Raw genomic sequence first — 8,705 nt, forward strand, 5'->3', positions numbered from 1 at the left:
TTCTAGTCTTCTCTTCATATGCATGTTTTTGTAGTTGGATTGTAATCATCAAGGGGTTTCTAGGGTTTAGTGTTCCGGTGGTCTTGTTTAAATATTAAACTTTGTTTTCAAATGTTGAATGCATATTAAAAAATTTTAAAATCTATATTCTGCTGCATCATTAAACTTAACAAATATAATATTTATTTATAAATAAATTATCATAATAATTTTCTACTTGAAATTATTTAGTGGCTGGACCCAAAATCCCATGGGATTCGAGGCCCAGTATTGGATTACAATCCAGTTAAGCCTATGTTTTTTAAAAATTTTGCATTATATGAAACCATAGACCATTTTTTTATTAATGTACATATTCTAAAACATCCGTACAGTTATAATTTTTTGTACGAATGGAGAAGTATATACATTGATCAATTGATTGTCCAGTTTGAATAGTTTGAGAATTACAATTAATTCTATAGATAATTATGGTAATCAATCGATATGCAATAAGATCGAAAAAATTTTGGACAGTATTTTTCTTTAGTTCTCCTTACATATTTTCAGCCATGTAAGGAGAACTAAGAGAAAATACTGTCAAAATTTCTTTCAGCCCCTATTGTGCATTGGTTGATTATCATAATTACTTATAGAATTAATATAATTTCTGAATGGGATAGGACCTAACTTTACTTAGTAGACAGCAATAGGATATATTTATTATGTAAGTCATTGAAAATATTAAGTACTTCCTCTTAGTGAACATCTGTTTATATGTTCATGCAGTTACTTCTCACAATAATTTTCAACAAAATGGATCCAAATCATGTTACTGTTATCTTCCATTGGGATAGAAGGATCAGTCATAATGCTAACAGTGCATATTATGATGGTGGAAGGATCCGGATGACCATGGTGGACTGTAATGCAACATACCTAAAACTTGTGCGAGTCTGCTATACTGTTATCGGATGGAACCCCAATCATTGTGGAGTTTTTCTATTATGTAGATTTTCGATGCATATCATTGAACAGTATTTGGCTATATCTATTAAAGATGATCAAAACATGAATATCATCTTGGGCATCCCATCAGAGGGGATTTTTCGATTAGTTAAAATTTTTATTGAGCCGGCAGCGATAGTAGTTTCGAACGGTGGCGAACAGCATGTTTGTATATCTTAGGCTGTATCTACCCCACTTGCACAGTTGAAGATGGGTGATTCTCTACCTGATGCAGCTTTAATGGCCAATGAAGTTGGATATCAGTATGGAGGCATCCCTATATGTACCATTGGTGGACCAGTAGCATCCGTGACTGGTAGTCCTTAGTACATGGTAGGTACAGAGTCTACATATCAATATTTATATAACACCATATTTGATGATATGGTGCCGATCTTAATTATGTGGCAGCTATCGTGGAGCACATGGAGCATGAATCTTATGATCCTGTATCACTTAATCAGCCACATACAACACGTGTCGGACTAGAAGGATTGAGAATTGTAATGGCTGAGACAACTTTATTTGAAAATAAAGCTGCTGTTAGTTATGATCCTAATCCTACTGATGATGAAGATGAGGATGATGATGCAGAGTCTGATGGCAGTGATAATGGAGAGTCTAGTGCAGAAGAGGATGTCTCACAATATGAGGCACCCCTTGTTTCTGAATTCAGGCTAGTTGATGCATCCGACGATGATGAGGCCGTATCCCATGGAATTTTGCCAAAACATCTATTTTTTGGTGAGAATGAAGAGTTAAGAAAAAGAATGATATTTGGATCAAAAGAACAAGTCTAACGTATCATGAAACAATATGTTATTCGTACCCACCATCCTTTCAAAGTCATCGAATCAGATAGAGTTAAATGAAGCATCGTGTGTAAACAGTTTGATACTTGTAGTTGGCATATCCGTGCATTCCTTTGGGTCAAGATGCAGCGATAGAAGATTATGGTATATAAAGGGCCACACACATGCTTGAATACAGATGTGATACGAGATCATCCACAGCTTGATGCACGCATGATTGCCGATGTCATTAGAGGATCAGTTAGAGCAGAGATATCCATATCCATATCAGTCTGTCAGGCTTATATACGTGATGCATGGCAGTACGAGGCATCTTACAGAAAGACATGGATAGCTAACCAACTTGTTATGGATGAGCTATTTGGAGATTGGACAGAGTCCTATAATACATTGGGTCCTTGGCTAGTTACAGTTCATTATGCCAACAAGGGAACCATGATGGATTTTGTAAAATTTTCTACAACAGAGGCAAACATAGAGGTGTTCCATCGAGTTTTTTGAGCATTTGGTCTATGCATTTAGAGCTTCCAGTTCTGTCGCCCACTGATTAGTATCGATGCAATGCATCTATACGGTCGATATAAGGGTACTTTTATGATAGCTATGGGAAGGGATGGAAATGAAAATATCTATCCTCTAGCATTTATCATATGTGAAGGCGAGAATCGTAGTAGTTGGTCTTGATTTTTATACCGTTTGCGCTATTATGTGGCACGTGATCGTATGAGGATTGGCATAATTTCAGACAGGCATAAAGAAATATTAGCTATTGTTTTAGATCAATTTGTTAGATGGACAGCACCATATGAGTATCATAGATTATGTCTTAGACCTATTGAGGCTAACCTAAATGGTCGATTCCATGATGCTATATTTTTAGTTTATTTTCATCAAACTGTAAAGCAAAATCAACCCTGGATCGAAGCATGCACACATTGAGAGAACATAGCCCAATTGCTTCCAATATCTGAAAACATATCCATTTGATGATCTAAGTAAATGGGCGCTAGTGCATGACACAAGTAGATGTAGGTATGGAATAATGAATATCAATCTATCTAAAACTTCAATAAGGTGTTGAAGGGGGCACGCTCATTGCCCATTACTGCTCTTGTTCGTCTTTCCTTTGAATGCTTGTCGAAGTGGTTCAGTATCAGATGTGCAATTTCAGCACAAAGAAGGGAGACCGATAGGATATTCATAGATAAGATTAGACAAAAGTTAAATAGACGGCAGCTAAAGTCTAGAGAGCATTGTGTGATTAAGTACAATAACCAATCGGGTTTATATGAGATTCTATTGAGACAAAGGCATTATAGCCCCAATGAACCTGATTATACATAGACAATCGATTTACAGGCACGCACATGCATATGTAGGAAGTGGCAATTACTGTATTATCTATGCTTTCATTTGTTTGTTGTTTGTGCCAGTGAGAACTTAGATTGGAAGTAGTTCATTGATGAATGTTATACTATTGCACATTATGAGCAGTCATATACATTTACCTTCCATCCTCCAAAGAGTCTGCATTATTGGCCTGAGTGGATTGCATCGAGATTGATACCGCATCCATCCACAAGAAGACAAGAAAAGGGATGTCCACAGTCAAGGAGGATTCTGAATTATATGGATATAATGGAGCGTCAAAATATTGTATGATGTGGATTATACAAGGAGATAGGGCATAATCAGTGTAGATGTCTCCAACGGCACTGATTTATCTCTACTTTTTATGTGGACTATCTTTATGTAATGCTTGTGTTCTTTTTAAACTATTTTGATTATGCAATCATATTATATAAATGTTTAAAAAAATATATGAAATGATCATGCTATTAATATTGGCTATTTAATGTTCTTACTACCTTTATCGTATAATTGTCTTTACATTTTGCACCTCAAACATGGCTGGTTCTGACTCTGACGTGCATCCGGGGCCGATTGATCCTATCGTGCTCTATCTCCAGACTCGACACCGTAGTGACAGTTATATTCTAGAGAGGACATGGGGCCCCTGCACTGCAACATAGAGGCTCTACCATGATGTGCACCTAGTGGCCACATCAGAGGATTGTAAAGTATCTTCATATGGCTGGTTTTTATGGAGTTTTTAGATTTTGTGATATACAGCTTGATTGGCCCCTCATTACAGCCATGGTAGAGCGATGGCATCAGGAGACTCGCACTTTTCACCTCTGCGTCAGAGAGGCGACGATCACGTTGCAGGATATTACTGTTCTCCTTGGATTATGAGTGCATGGGCCTGCTATCATCGGTACTATGCAGATTATTTGATCAGATCTCTGTGAGGAGTTGCTTGGGATTAGATTGCCAGAGATGATATTGTCGGGGTCTTCATTAAGAATTCACTGGCTTCGCGATACATTCCATCACTTATCGGATGATGCAGATGATGAGACCATATGGAGGCATTCACGGGCATTTATTCTTTGTCTTATTGATGGCCATCTGTTCATCGATAAGTTTGGTTCCCACATGTAGTTATTGTACTTATCCCTACTATGTGATCCGATGCATGTGGGTAATGAAGTTGGGGCAGCGCTATGTTAGCTTTTTTATATCGCGAGCTCTATAGGGCTAGCAGACCAGATGTACATGAGATAGCAGGACTATTGGTATTGCTTCAGCTTTGGGTCTGGGAGCATTTACATGTCGGACGGTCAGATCGAGTGCTTCCCAGAGTAGGAGCCCACCAACCGACAGCAGAAGATGATGTAGCTGGACATGTCCCGTTAGATGTGGATGATGCTGGTTTTGAGGCATTTGTGGTATAGCATGATCAGACTGATCTACTAGGATGCAGGTATGTAACAGTAGCATGATTTTATATGATAAATGACTGTATATTTTCACATAATAACATAGTGGCTTTATTTTAGACAGGTGGAGGACTCGACTGATTGGTGCTAGCAATCCGATGCCGCACACAGTCATATATTATAGGGATCAGCTAGATTAGCAGCGTGATGATCAGATATTGTGGGTGCCTTACACATTAGAGATATTGATTGCATTGCCCGAGATATACCGATCAGATCAGCATATATGAAGGACACGCGCACCTCTCATTTGCTTCGACATCATGGAGATCTATTGTTCGGAGCGCGTGATGCGACAGTTTGGCATGCATTAGGAAATCCCCCATCATGTAACACTCCAGATGCTCTCCATCATTTGGATCGACGAGGGCAGCATCACTATGATTGGGTTCGAGAGCATCGAGAGTATATTGATGCATGGGAGCAGTGGGAGGATTTGATTATGGCTGGTCCACCCATGCTTCCCATGATGGATTATTATGATCCATATCTGTAGTGGTACACGAGCATCACTAGATGATGCATCTCGCCATTGATGAGTGAGCGACCCGAGATGAGATTTCGTGCTTCGGATGGCATGATGGACATTATCGTAAGTATATTTTATTTTTATCTTATTTTGTTATGTTGTTATTAGTATACTTATGAATAATATTTATTTTTTTTTTCATACTGACAGTTTCAGAGGATCACGTCGCTATACCATACGATAAGGAGTGGATTCTATTCGATCACTATTGGATGCAAGGATCGAGCACTTATCGATATTATGGATGGTCTTGTTAATACCATGCAAGTTGTCTCAGAGGATAGACGACTTCAAATTATGCCATTGACGGATGATCCGAGTCCTCTTCATATGCCCAACACACCTCATACCCTAGCTTCTCAGACTTCAACCTCCCCGTAGATGATGCATCTCTATCACAAAGAGTGAGCGAGCCTCCACCTCCCTCCCCATCGATCGATACCGCATTTGAGCCATTACGCTAGCGGCCAGAGATGACACACATTTACGAGAGATGAATGCGCAGGAGATCCCAGTATCTTGATATATACGCCTCTCGATAGTTATGATATTTGTACATTTCTTTTGCTAAAATAATTTTATAATCAACTATTGGGTTATATTATTTTGAAATTAATGTTATAATTTTTTTCATTATTAAGCACATGTTATAATTTATACTAGTTGCATAAAAAATTAATTATTGATTTTCATACAGATTATATGGTTAGAATTTGGGATTGTCCAACATTTTTAATATATTATAATAATATAATATATTATACTATATTATTATATATAATTATATTATATAATATATATTATGTTATATTAATATAAAATATTGATATAATATAATACTATAATATCATATCTATTATATTATCATAATGTATAACAGTAAAATAATATCATATATTATATTACAAATTGATATAATACTATAATAATATCATAATAGAGTATAATATATTATAACATATTATCTATTAATATTTATAATATATTATAGCATAATATTATATTATATAATAATATAATAAAATAATATAATATACTATTATTTATAAAATAATATTATAAATAATAATATAATAATAAAATATAAGATATTATATTATAATTATATAATATATAATAATAAAATATAATAGATATATAATATATTATAATCATATAATATATTCTTATCTATTATATGTATATTAATATAATGGAAGAAAAATACGTAAAGTCGCCCTTTGATAGGACAACTTTGTGACTCGCCCTTTGGTAGGGTGACTTTATGGGTTGCCCTTTGGTAGGGCGACTCATAAAGTCGCCCTTCCAAAGGATGATTTTTTTTGGCTGACTCAACCCTCCCACATGACGTGAAAGTGGTCTAATTGGCACCTAAAGTCGTCCTACCATAGGATGACTTTCCTCTGGACAGCATTTTGGTAAATACTTTTTAAAGAATATTATTTTCATAAATTATTTTAAAATTAACAGTAAATCAATAAAAAATCTTCTATTTAACACATGCAGTTTTATTTTTTCATTTAAAATTTTGAATGATGAAAATATCTCTCCTCTTTGAAAAAATTATGACATCCTATAGTCATATTATGACATTCTGCAGTTAAATTATGACTTCCTACATAACGCAAATCATAATTTGGTCACAAAATATCATAAGGAAGGAGAGATATTTTCATCATTTAAAAATTTTAAAAATTTTGATGATGAAAATATCTTTCCCTCTTTATGACTTCTGAAAGAAAATTATGATTTTCTGTACATCATAATTTGATTGCAGTATGTCATAATATGGTCACAGATGTCATAATTTTTTAAAAGAAGAGGGTATTTTCATCATTTAAAATTTTAAATAAAAAAGTAGAACTACAGATATTAAATATGCATTGAAAAGCAGTGGCTACGTGGTCCAATAAGATAAGATGGTGCATTTTTACTATACCACATGCGGTGCACAAAAAATTACTCTTTGATGGATCATCATAATTCCATTAGTCCCATGAGAAGAGTGTATACAAATATACAAGTAGAAGAGTTTTTGTTATAAGGGAAGTGAGACCTGGTGAGTTTTGATCATCATATTTCTCGAGATATTGTTTTAAAACATAATTTTTCATGCCAAAATTGATTCCTCCACTGTAGATCGTGATCATTTGATAAATTGCTAAAATATAAATATTAAAAAATATACTCCTTTTAAATAATACATAAGTGCCAATCTCATTTTTGTTAGATTTGTCTCTTTTCAATATTGAAAGCTTGTTATTGCTTTCGAGTGCAATTTACTACTGTGATAACCCGGCCCAAATGGGCCCAAAACCAGCCCACAAAGCCCAAACAAAAAAAAAACAAAAAAAAGAAAATAGAGGAGAAGACTCCGAAGGGAGTCTTCTTCCTCCTCTCACCAGCTCCCAATCAGAGTCCGAAAGAGCCCCCCTCCGGCTCTATTTAAGGAGGAGAATCCTCCTCTCTCCCTCTCACCGAAGATTCGAGATCCAGTTGGCGGCAATCACCGAAAAACTACCGCGAGCCCCATCCTTGTGCCGTCCATTTTGCTCACCGGAAAAGCCTCACCGGCATCGAAGGTGAGCCTCCTCCTCTTCCTCTTTCTCCTCCTTTCTCCCATGTCCGTGTGCACGATCGTCGGCGACTGGAGTCACCGAATTTTTTGAGAAAGGGATTCAGTCCCTTTTGAATGTTTGGATGTTGGTGGTCACCGCCGGCCACCAGCTTAGCCCTCCTCTTGCCGTTGGGTCACCCCTCCTCCTGCCAACGGTCGCCCCATGCCGGTTGCACAGCCGGCCAGCCAGCCAACAAGGGATTGTGAGATCCCCTGTTTTGGCCCAAAGGAAGCCCGGAAGAAGAAAAGAAAGAGAAGAAGAAGAAGGAAAAGAAAAAAAAAGAAAAAAAAAGAAAAAGAAAAAAAAGAAAAAGGAAAAAAAAAATAATAATAATAAATATATGTGAGAGAAAGTTTCTCTCATCTCTCTCTCTTAAGTCTTTCTCTCTCCTCTCTTTACCTTCTCTCTACATTTTCTCTCTCTAAATTTTCTTTCTATTTTATCTCTCTAGACCTTTTATCTCTTTTTATGGATTTTATCTCTCTAGGGTCATTCTCTCTCTTTGATTGTATCACAGACCCTAGGATAAACTTGAGATAAAATATGATAATCTGAGACTGCTTCGAAATTCGTGCAGTAGATCGGATCTCATCCGATCCTTATTCGAAATTGATAACATCGATCATGGTTAATCCATATTAAGTCACCCTGATATAACTTCTGATGATCTCAATCATGATTACCATTTTGAAGGATACGAAGATTCCTTCTTCACTTTCTCTCTCTACTTTCTCTCTCATGATTGACTTTCTCTTTAAGAAGGTCTATGAATCCTGTATCGAGTCATGCCTTCATCTTTTAGAGGCTCATATTGACTTTAACAAGATGATCCGAAGTTGCTTTGATATCCGTGCTGTATGTCAACCTCATTTGATCGTATCAAAGATCTTTCAAATTCATTATTAATGAACTCTAT

This window comes from Elaeis guineensis, chromosome 4 (genome assembly GCF_000442705.2).
Source record: "Elaeis guineensis isolate ETL-2024a chromosome 4, EG11, whole genome shotgun sequence".
Lineage (NCBI taxonomy): Eukaryota > Viridiplantae > Streptophyta > Magnoliopsida > Arecales > Arecaceae > Elaeis > Elaeis guineensis.